The sequence below is a fragment of the Rutidosis leptorrhynchoides genome, chromosome 5 (genome assembly GCF_046630445.1).
Source record: "Rutidosis leptorrhynchoides isolate AG116_Rl617_1_P2 chromosome 5, CSIRO_AGI_Rlap_v1, whole genome shotgun sequence".
NCBI classification, from domain to species: Eukaryota; Viridiplantae; Streptophyta; class Magnoliopsida; order Asterales; family Asteraceae; genus Rutidosis; species Rutidosis leptorrhynchoides.
Genome location: NC_092337.1, coordinates 417,095,833 through 417,109,101, shown reverse-complemented (window position 1 = coordinate 417,109,101; position 13,269 = coordinate 417,095,833).

The window sequence follows — 13,269 nt, the reverse complement described above, 5'->3', positions numbered from 1 at the left end:
CATTTGTTAATATATGTTATTTATGTAAGTGTAGTTATATAAAATTTATAATAAATTTCATTTAAAATCATATATTTATATTATATCTTAAATTATGTGTTATATATGTTTATTTTGTATATATATCAAAAATGATCATTATAGTTATATTGGTATCTATATATATTTAGTATTATATTAAAAATACCTAATTTGCTATATGTAACCATATATAATGATAATATGTTTTTCATATAGTTATATGGATTATCAATATAATTATAATATATATATATATATATATATATATATATATATATATATATATATATATATATATATATAATAAGGGTGTTTTTATGTACAAAATATTTATTTGTTAAAAATGATAGTTTTGATATTATCGTTTTACTAGTGATAGTAATAATAACTTTAATAATGATCATATTAATAATGATAGTGATATTGTTAATAATAATACTTATGCTAGTATTAATCATAATAATCTTAATAAACATAACAATGATATTAATACTAGTATTAATGAAAATAATAATGTTAATTCCAATACTAATGTTAGTAATAATAATAACAATAATTTTATCGATCATTTTAATACTAATACTAATAATAATAATTTTTAATAGTAATAATAATAATAATAATAATAGTTATATTACTAATAATAACATTATCGATAATTATAATAATAATGATGATCTTAATAATAATATTATCTAACACTTAATAATTCTAATAATAATAATAATAATAATAATAATAATAATAATACTAATAATAATAACAATAACAATAATAATTTATAATAACAATGATAATAATAATAATAATAACAATAATAATAATAATAACATTAACAATAATAATGATAATAAAAATAATGAGTTTTAATATGTAAAGCTACCTTAGGAGTTCATTTTAAAAAGAAATGCACCAAGTAGGAATCGAACCCGAGACCTCTCGAAACCCGACACCAACACTTAACCATCCAGCCGAATCAATCTTTCTGTTATATTACGGAATTTAATTTCATTTAAAATGTTTTCTATTTTCCTCCATCTTCCTCATCAATCCAATTTGAACAACTTGAACAGGGATCAAATCACAACCACCAACGAGTCACTCAATTAGTTTTAGGCTTATCAAACAATACAAAATCGACCTATATTGTTTTTGAATTAATTAAAACAGAAAATTTTAAGTAACTGCAGTTGAATAACACGAAGAACACCCAAACCTTGATTATGAATTTTAGACGTTTTTTTGACAAAAGTTATAATATGAAATCTGTTCTAAATTCCTTCTATAAACTTTCTGTAACATCAATTTAATCCAAAACATCACGACAAGTTCGAATTTCTTGTTGAACAAATATGTTGACTTTTTAGAATTTATCTTTGACTCGAAAATTTGTACACGATAGATAAAATTGATACCTGAGATTTTCCAGATAGATTAAGTGAAGGATTTCAAACAAGTTTGCATTATTACATTTTGAAATTTCATTCAAATTTGAGCTTTTTGAATTTAAGTACACAAACAGAGGTATACGACGGGTTATATGAGTTTTCTGTTTAATTTGATAATTTTTGCAGTAGATAATTGTAGTGTACCGTTGATAAGTGATGAAGAAAGGGTGAATGAATATCTTGACAACTTGTATTGATCGATGTATACACTGAATTGGTGTCGGCATAGTTCTTTATCAAAGAACATAGAAGTAATAAAATAAAATAAAAATGTAGCAGATATCCACTTGTGATTTTGCATCAAACAATTAACATCATATATTTGAGATCGACAATTCCATTTAGAAGAAAACAAAAAAAAATAAAATGGCAGTAAGTTGACAGATAACAAACTCGTATTCTTTTTTTTTAAATAAATGATATTATTAATAGATATTCTAACTAATAATAATTATAATAATAATATTATTATTGTTGAAAAATACTAATAATAATTATATATTAATAAATAATAATGATACTAATAATAATCAAATGATAATAGTTTGTATTATTTTCTAATAAATATAACTATACTAATACTAATAAAAATGGTAATATTAATGATATTAATATTAATAGTAATAATTGATGTACTAATAATATTACTATAATATTATATTTTAAATCTGCATTTAACATACTATTATTATATATTATTAATTATATATATTTTACTAATTATATGACATATAATGGTCAAACTTTTTATTTATTTTCCAATATACATATCATAATAATTATGTAGACTTATATATAGTTTTATTTTAATAATCACTTTATTACTTTGTATATTATTTACGTATTCAATTCAAATGATTAAATCGTATCTTATCATCTCAAATTATTATATATATACTATTATTTATATTTACCTATATATATATATATATATATATATATATATATATATATATATATATATATATACACACACACACATATTTATTTACAATATTTGTTCGTGAATCGTCGAGAATAGTCAAAGGTCAAATGCATATATGAACATTGTTTCAAAATTTTCTAGACTCAACATTACATACTTTGCTTATCGTATCGAAATCAAATAAAGATTAAGTTTAAATTTAGTCGGAAATTCCCGGGTCGTCACAGTACCTACCCGTTAAAGAAATTTCGTCCCGAAATTTGAGTGAGGTGATCATGGCTAACAATAAAAATGTTTTCATGACCAATATGAGTTGATAATTAGAGGTTTATCATCATTGAATAATAATGATAAAATAATTTGATTATTCTAATAATACGAATGAAGCTATCGCAAAAGAGTGAATTGAAGTAAATAAGATTTTCCTTAGCTTTTGACGTAACCGGGTTGAATTCCGGAATTCAAGAGATTTAAAGAAAATCTTCAAAATCTAAAAGATTTGATTCTTCGGCGAATCAGGAATTTAGGATCTCTCTAATTAAATGCGGAGATTTGCCTTAATTTCTCTATCAGATATTTCATTATAAAATAACTTCTTCCGTTCCGTTACTTTTACTATTCCTATACTCAATTTCCAAATTCAAAAGATTGTAAAGAATGCTTAACCCTGTCCTAATCCTTGTCCTTATCCTTACTATCACAACGATCATCTTCCTTTTCCAACTCACACCAGAGGAATCTGTTTTCTTCTACCTCTTCCTTGAGGTTACAGTGTTTTTAATTCTCCCTTGTGTTTATGTTGCAATAAACATTGATATACACGGTTTGTAGTTTATGTGTTGTTATCGGGCTTTATACTTTCTCTTATATTTTGGAGCTCTTTACCTTTTTATTATCCTCCCGACCTCTAGTAAAGCGAGTAACGGTCCAGAATTCGTAAGTATGGAATTTCGGATAAACATCATGTTCTAAATAAGAAAGAATGTATTAGCACGATTTGATTTGTCAAATTACCAGAATCATTGAGAATAGAACTATCAAGAATATACTTTCATGATATGTTCAGAAGTTAAGCAGAATGAAAGAGTTATGTAACATGGCACATGATGACGCTATGATCTGTGAATCATCACGTTCCATTAGAAACTCAGCATGACTTACTGTAATATAATCACGTTGATCAAGTGTCATTATATTATACTAACTCATGCATCAATTTTCAACACTACTTCAAAATCATTCATAATTCAAACTCAAATTTTAAAGAAATTTAGGAATTAAATTAGTTTCCTTTATGATGTAATATAGATAGCACGAAGAGATAAATAGTCTCGGACGAGAATATTTATGAAAATATCTTCAGAAATATCGAAGATATTTATGATGATATTTTGGAATTTCTAAGTTCGATGGTTGATGAAGAAAGATTTTCCGCAAGATTTTAACATGATTTTAGAGCAAGATATTCTCTAAAGATTTCAACGGATCCAGAATTACCCGAATTCTTTGAATATAGGGTATGGTCCTTGTATTTGTCCTTGGTCTCCTTCGTGGTTAGCTCAATCCGTTTTCCAGTTCCAACTTTTCTGAGCTTTTCCAACATACTATACTTTATCATCAAACTTCCGATGATTAAGGTCATTTACAGTTGTCTACGGTTTCTGCTGCTTCATTCAACTTTTTCAACATTTAGAGTATTGATTTATAGACTGAGTGCTTTTTAAAATTTCAGAATGAAAGATTATAATTCTAAGAGATAAATGTTATACATATAAACGTTGATGTAGATATGCTGTGAGTTTTCAAAGTACTGATTGCTGATTCCCGGTAATTGGTATGGCAGTTCTCGTTACAAGATGCGGATGAGTATATGATAGGGTTTCAATGAATGAATATAATGATTTATCAGATAGATTTAAGCCAAGAAGCAACGAGTTTGCTAGTACGTCTGCTGGTAATATGGTGGAATATGAAAGGTTCTATGGTAACAATAAAAGAGCACGCATATATATATCAGAGTTATAATAAGGTTGTTTCTAACGAAAAGTCGAAGTTGACTTGCTGAAGCTGTGACAAAATTTGCTACTTTGAAAGGGATTACCAAATTATTTTCGGTAATAATAACACTAAGGAATTAGCACAGCTACGCGTTAAACGTCTTTTCAGTTGCCGAGAGTTTCTCAGGTGCATAACTATATGCATAAATCTTTTCTTCCGTGGATGAAGTGCGGTTGATTCATCCTATCGATTGAGGTGTTTTCAAGAATCATGAAAGGTTTGAACGCAGATTGTAATCGTCAAGATACAAATGAGGTTTAAGATGAAATCAATTGGCAAACTTGAAGAATTGTTTAGTTTCATATTTTATAATCAATATTTTAATTCATTTTAATTGTCCAATGTCGGCAGTCCACAGTTGATAGTCCACAATTAACAGTCCAATAATTCATATATAGCTTAATATATAATATCCGAATTAATTAATACGTATCGTGACCCGTGTACATGTCTCAAACTCGATCACAACTCAAACTATATATATTATTGTAGAATCAACCTTAACCCTGTATAGCTAACTCCTGCATTACTGCATATAGAGTGTCTATGGTTATTCCAAATAATATATATAGATGCGTCGATATGATATGTCAAAACCTTGTATACGTGTCCCGATATTTAAAGTGCGTAAAATAAATAACAGAAATTAAATGACGATAAAAAAAATTACGAGAATTAAAATTGCGATAAATAAAATGCGATAAATAAATTGCGATAAATAAAATGTAATACGGAATTAACTGTTAGCTAGGAACAGTTAGCTAGGATCTTGTTAGCGTGGTTTCTTAACAAAATTTTATATTGTTAATTAGTCTGTTTCTAATCAATTTTTATTGTGTCCATTATTTCTTCATTATGCCACTTGTTGAATTCTGATAGGTCAAAATCCAAGTATGAAATTGAATGAAAATGGTTATTCTGTGGTGAACGGATTCGTATAGCTGTGGTTGTAAGTAGGATAGTAAATGACTGTTGAATCAGATTCGAAGAATGTACAGTGTAACTTATTAATGCGAAATCTAAATATTCCTCGGGTATTACCTACCCGTTAAAATATTTTCACCATTAACAGTTTGTACAATAAAACTTTTAATTACAATCTTTATGAAAACATATATACATATATATTTTCTTCAGACGTAATCATGGATTTAATGAGTCAATGTGATATTAAACTCATCAGATTTACAGCTATAATTAGAGTACATAATCTCTAAAACATTAGAGATTACATAATCGCCATGAAAGACGAAGATAGTTTATGTAGAACGATTTGTAGAACGATGATTATGCTTGAGGTATAGATTGCGAGGTTGAGACGTGTCATGATGTTGTTGCTGTTGGTACTGGTTATGCTGCTGGTGCTGCTGATAGTTGTACTGTTGCTGTCGGTGCTACAAGTGTTGTTGGTGTTGAGGTTGGTGATGATATTGGTGTAGTAAGTATAGCTTGTAGATCACACACCATTCTTGTCAGGGTTTCTATCCTACCTTCTATCATTTCTATCCATCCACTCATCTGATTCGATAGATATTGATTATCAATTCAAAGTTTCCTAACTTCTTCTAATATTCCCCTTCGATTGGTATTCGGAAGTAGAGGTTGAATATTTTTCGAGATTGCAGTAATTCGACCTTCGAGGTGGAAAACTTTAGCAAGAAGGGTGAATACAGTGTTGCGCATAGGTTCACCGGTGAGTACATCGTTTTCTCCGATGTTAGGAGGTAAGTTTGGTTCGCGGTAGGGCTCGCCTTCTTCATTTCTCCATCGAGTGAGTAAGTCTCGGACCCACCCCGATCTCCTCCAGAAAGAAAAATAGCTAAACGGTGGAGACACTTCGGGTTCATTTACTTCGGAGTCTACTTCAATACGCATCTCGAAATTGCTTCCGGAACTAATGGAATCCAAGCTAGGTGTAGGATCCATCTCTTATGATCAGTTAGAGGATTTTCGATATGAAATGATTTTCGGTTATCGGATAATATTCTAATTATATAGAATATCTTATATAGTACAGAAGATCCCGTAGATTACGGAGGAAATTAAGGAAACGTGTCAGATAAAGTCTACAGTAACAGATACGCTAAGATATGAATTTTGTCTATACACTATTCATGCAGTCAATGCAGTAAAACGTGTCTAGACTAAGAATAATGAGCAGGTAATTTCCTAAGGATGATAAGCAGATGATTTCCGACAAAAATGATAAGCAAAACTTTTGACATGCAGACACGGTCGAAGTCCAGACTCACTAATGCATCCTAACGACTATCAGTTAGACTCACTAATGCAAGACCTGGTTTGCTAAGACCACCGCATTGATACCAACTGAAGTGACCCTTCCTAATCCATACGGACGAAGTCTATATCGATTATAAACGATTTACAATAGTTGATTACATCGCGAGGTACTTGACCTCTATATGACACATTTTACAAACATTGCATTCGTTTTTGAAAAGACAAATATTTCATTTCAACGAAAGTTGACGTCATGCATACCATTTCATAATATATCTAACTATAATTAACTTAATAATAATCTTGATGAACTCAACGACTCGAATGCAACGTCTTTTGAAATATACCATTAATGACTCCAAGTAATATCCCTAAAATGAGCAAATGCACAGCGGAAGATTTCTTTCGTACCTGAGAATAAACATGCTTTAAAGTGTCAACCAAAAGGTTGGTGAGTTCATTAGTTTAACATAAATAATCATTTCCATCATTTTAATAGACCACAAGATTTTCATTTCTCACAAATATATGTCCCATGCATAGAGACAAAAATATTATTCATATGGATTGAACACCTGGTAACCGACATTAAAAAGATGCATATATAAGAATATCCCTTATCATTCCGGGAAACCCTTCGGACATGATATAAAATAATTCGAAGTACTAAAGCATCCGGTACTTTGGATGGGGTTCGTTAGGCCCAATAGATCTATCTTTAGGATTCGCGTCAATTAGGGTGTCTGTTCCCTAATTCTTAGATTACCAGATTTAATAAAAAAGGGCATATTCGATTTCGATAATTCAACCATAGAATGTAGTTTCACGTACTTGTGTCTATTTTGTAAATCATTTATAAAAATTGCGCATGTATTCTCAGCCCAAAAATATAAAGGGTAAAAAGGCAAATGAAACTCACAATACTGTATTTTGTAGTAAAAATACATATGACGACATTGAACAATGCAGGGTTGGCCTTCGATTCACAAACCTATATCATTCATTTATATATTAAAATGTATACTGGAAATCACATAATTTCATTTGTTAATATATGTTATTTATGTAAGTGTAGTTATATAAAATTTATACTAAATTTCATTTAAAATCATATATTTATATTATATCTTAAATTATGTGTTATATATGTTTATTTTGTATATATATCAAAAATGATCATTATAGTTATATTGGTATCTATATATATTTAGTATTATATTAAAAATACCTAATTTGCTATATGTAACCATATATAATGATAATATGTTTTTCATATAGTTATATGGATTATCAATATAATTATAATATATACATATATATATATATATATATATATATATATATAATAAGGGTGTTTTTATGTACAAAATATTTATTTGTTAAAAATGATAGTTTTGATATTATCGTTTTACTAGTGATAGTAATAATAACTTTAATAATGATCATATTAATAATGATAGTGATATTGTTAATAATAATACTTATGCTAGTATTAATCATAATAATCTTAATAAACATAACAATGATATTAATACTAGTATTAATGAAAATAATAATGTTAATTCCAATACTAATGTTAGTAATAATAATAACAATAATTTTATTGATCATTTTAATACTAATACTAATAATAATAATTTTTAATAGTAATAATAATAATAATAATAGTTATATTACTAATAATAACATTATCGATAATTATAATAATAATGATGATCTTAATAATAATATTATCTAATACTTAATAATTCTAATAATAATAATAATAATAATACTAATAATAATAACAATAATAATTTATAATAACAATGATAATAATAATGATAATAACAATAATAATAATAATAATAATAATAATAACATTAACAATAATAATGATAATAAAAATAATGAGTTTTAATATGTAAAGCTACCTTAAGAGTTCATTTTAAAAAGAAATGCACCAAGTAGGAATCGAACCCGAGACCTCTCGAAACCCGACACCAACACTTAACCATCCAGCCGAATCAATCTTTCTGTTATATTACGGAATTTAATTTCATTTAAAATGTTTTCTGTTTTCCTCCATCTTCCTCATCAATCCAATTTGAACAACTTGAACAGGGATCAAATAACAACCACCAACGAGTCACTCAATTAGTTTTAGGCTTATCAAACAACACAAAATTTACCTATATTGTTTTTGAATTAATTAAAACAGAAAATTTTAAGTAACTGCAGTTGAATACCACGAAGAACACCCAAACCTTGATTATGAATTTTAGATGTTTTTTGACAAAAGTTATAATATGAAATCTGTTCTAAATTCCTTCTATAAACTTTCTGTAACATCAATTTAATCGAAAACATCACGACAAGTTCGAATTTCTTATTGAACAAATATGTTGACTTTTTAGAATTTATCTTTGACTCAAAAATTTGTACACGATAGATAAAATTGATACGTAAGATTTTACAGATAGATTAAGTGAAGGATTTCAAACAAGTTTGCATTATTACAATTTGAAATTTCATTCAAATTTGAGCTTTTTGAATTTAAGTACACAAACAGAGGTATACGACGGGTTATATGAGTTTTCTGTTTAATTTGATAATTTTTGCAGTAGATAATTGTAGTGTACCGTTGATAAGTGATGAAGAAAGGGTGAATGAATATCTTGACAACTTGTATTGATCGATGTATACACTGAATTGGTGTCGGCATAGTTCTTTATCAAAGAACAGAGAAGTAATAAAATTAAAAAAAATGTAGCAGATATCCATTTGTGATTTTGCAACAGACAATTAACATCATATAATTGAGATCGACAATTCCATTTAGAAGAAAACAAAAAAAATAAAAAGGCAGTAAGTTGACAGATAACAAACTCGTATTCTTTTTTTTTATATAAATAAATGATATTATTAATAGATATTCTAACTAATAATAATTATAATAATATTATTATTATTATTGAAAAATACTAATAATAATTATATATTAATAAATAATAATGATACTAATAATAATCAAATGATAATAGTTTGTATTATTTTCCAATAAATATAACTATACTAATACTAATAACAATGGTAATATTAATGATATTAATATTAATAGTAATAATTGATGTACTAATAATATTACTATAATATTATATTTTAAATCTGCATTTAACATACTATTATTATATATTATTAATTATATATATTTTACTAATTATATGACATATAATGGTCAAACTTTTTATTTATTTTCCAATATACATATCATAATAATTATGTACACTTATATATAGTTTTATTTTAATAATCACTTTATTACTTTGTATATTATTTACGTATTCAATTCAAATAATTAAATCGTATCTTATCATCTCAAATTATTTTATATATACTATTATTTATATTTACCTATATATATACATATTTATTTACAATATTTGTTCGTGAATCGTCGAGAATAGTCAAAGGTCAAATGCATATATGAACATTGTTTCAAAATTTTCTAGACTCAACATTACATACTTTGCTTATCGTATCGAAATCAAATAAAGATTAAGTTTAAATTTAGTCGGAAATTCCCGGGTCATCACAGTCTAGACACATCTTACTGCATTGATTGCATGAATAGTGTATAGACAAAATTCATATCTTAACGTATCTGCTAATTCATATCTTAGTTTATCTGTTACTGTAAACTTTGCCCGACATATGCCGTAAATTCCTCCGTAATCTATGAAATCTCTTGTTCTATGTATATAGATATTCTATGTAATTAGAATACCATCCGATAGCCGAAAATCATTTCATATCGAAAAATTCTTCATTCAATCGAACGAAATGGAACTCGCCACTAGTTCAAGTCCCTCGGATTCCGATATGGAATTTCACTCGAACTCAGAAAACAGTGTAACCGGAATGAACCAACCAAATAGCCATTATCTATTCCGGATGAATTGGGGATGGGTTCGTAGCCTACTTAATTATTGGAGACAAGAAGAAGGCGATCCCTTCCATCCACCATATTGCCCTCTTGGCGAAAAACCTGAAGCACTTATCGGCGAACCTGTCTGAAACACCATATTCACCCTCATTGCCAGGATATCTCACAACGATTATATGATATCCCAAATTCTGAACTTTATTCATCCGCTTGATTCAACCGCCAATCATCCCGGAATAATAGAAGAAGTCAATAAGCTTCCCGCTCGAATAATGACTTTGGAAAATATGATGCACAACTTGCAGGCATCACAGACAGCACCATCCGTACCAGCAGCACCACCAGCACCAGTAGTACCACCAACAACAACATCCGCATCACACGCCTCAACATCACAATCTATACCTCAAGCATAATCATCGTTCTACATATCGTTCTACATCATTTATCTTCATTCGACATGGCGATTATGTAATCTCTAATGTTTTAGAGATTATATATTCTTGTTCTAACGGTAAATCAAATGAGATTAATATCATATTAACTCATTAAATTCATGATTACATCTAAAGAAAATATATATGTATATATGTTTTCATAAATATTGTAATTAAAAATTCTTTTGTACAAACTGTTAATGGTGAAAATATGTTAACGGGTAGGTAATACCCGAGGAATATTTAAATTTCACATTAATAAGTTACACTGTACATTCTTTCAATCTGATTCAACAGTCATTTTAATATCCTACTTACATCCACATATATACAAATCCGTTCACCACAGAATAACTATTTTCATTCAATTTCATATTTGGATTTTGACTTATCAGAATCCAACAAGTGGCATTATGAAGAAAACATTGGACAAAATAAAATTTGTTAGAAACAAACAAATTAACTATGAGAAATTTTGTTAAGAACCCACGCTAACAAAATCCTAGCTAACTGTTCCTAGCTAACTGTTAATTCCTTATTACATTTATTTATCGTAATTTTAATTCTTGCAATTTTATTTATCGTCATTTAATTTCTGTTATTTATTTTAAGCACTTTATTTATCGTCATTTAAATACTGTTATTTACGCATTTTAAATATCGGGACACCGATGTGTGCGAGGTGTAGTATGAAATAGATTATATTTTACTACGAAATACTATTAAATACGATACAATTTTACACAAGTTATTTATTTATTTATTGAATGGGATATACCTAAACCTTGCTACAACACTTATAGGCAGTGTACCTAATCGTAGAGTAGTGTAGTTTTTAGTAAGTCCGGTTCGTTCCACAGGGAGCTGGCTTATTTTACACAATATTTTTATATAACTATATTTGTACAAAATATAGATAATTATATATAATAATTTATAAAATGGGGATTTACCGTTTAATGATCGGTTTGTCGATTTTAAGTCAAGCGTAAATATAAATGACGAAAATTAAAGTGCGTAAAATAAATACCGATATTTAAATGACGATATATAAAATTGCGTTAAGAAATGAAATAAAATAATTATGCTTATTTAAACTTCCGTAATCATGATGTTTGACGTTTTGATTTTAATTTATTACCCTGGGTTAATTGTCCTTTGTCCTGGATTTATTTGAAACCTATCTGGTTTTTGCCCATAATAGTTCATCGATCATAATTATAAAATGCTCGTCAAATTAACCTTATACCCGAAGTCAAACATTCCAACTAATTAGGATTCAAACTGTAACAAGGTTTTAATACTTTGTTAATAATTACACAAGGTTATCGACTGCGTGTAATCCAAGGTTTTAATACTTTGTTAACAATTACACCAATTACCCTTGAATGTAATCCACCCCTGTTTTAATGAGTCCATTGACTATTATCCATCCCCGTGTCCAGTCAAATGAACAATTATTCGTATTTATAAATATCCCGCTCACAGTACCCAGTAAAGCGTATGTGGTTATATATAAATACGTCAAATTATAAATCTCTATATTAAATTAACGAGATATTATTTAGTTAATATAAAGCCCATTAATAGCCCATAGTCCAATTTTCACAAGTGTCGGTCTTTTGTCCAAACCCCAATTATGGTCCAAAGCCCAATAACCCCGTCTTTAATAATTAGTCCAACATTACGATTACTTCGGCTCAAATAAGCATAATAATAACTTAAATACGAGACATTAATTTAAAAAGGAGGAACATAGCTTACGGTGATTATTAATCGCGTAGCGTTACACGGACAGAACTCCGACTTTAAAACCCGTAAAATAATCGTTACATTACCCAAACTAACTAATATAAAACTAAACTAATATATATTATAAATATAATATATATATATATATATATATATATATATATATATATATATATATATATATATATATATATATATATATTATAGAAACAGAGAGATTGAATTGATATGGGGTGCCATGGATTCGGCAGAAGCTCGTGCCTTTTATAGGCAAAATTTGATTCCTTCAGCTCCGCAATCGCGAAGGTTTTAAGCCTTGGAGCTCCGCGATCGCGAAGGGTCGATTTCCAGCTCACAATTGTTTTGGCTCCTAGCTTGTCGACATAATATATATATATATATATATATATATATATATATATATATATATATATATATATATATATATATATATATATATAT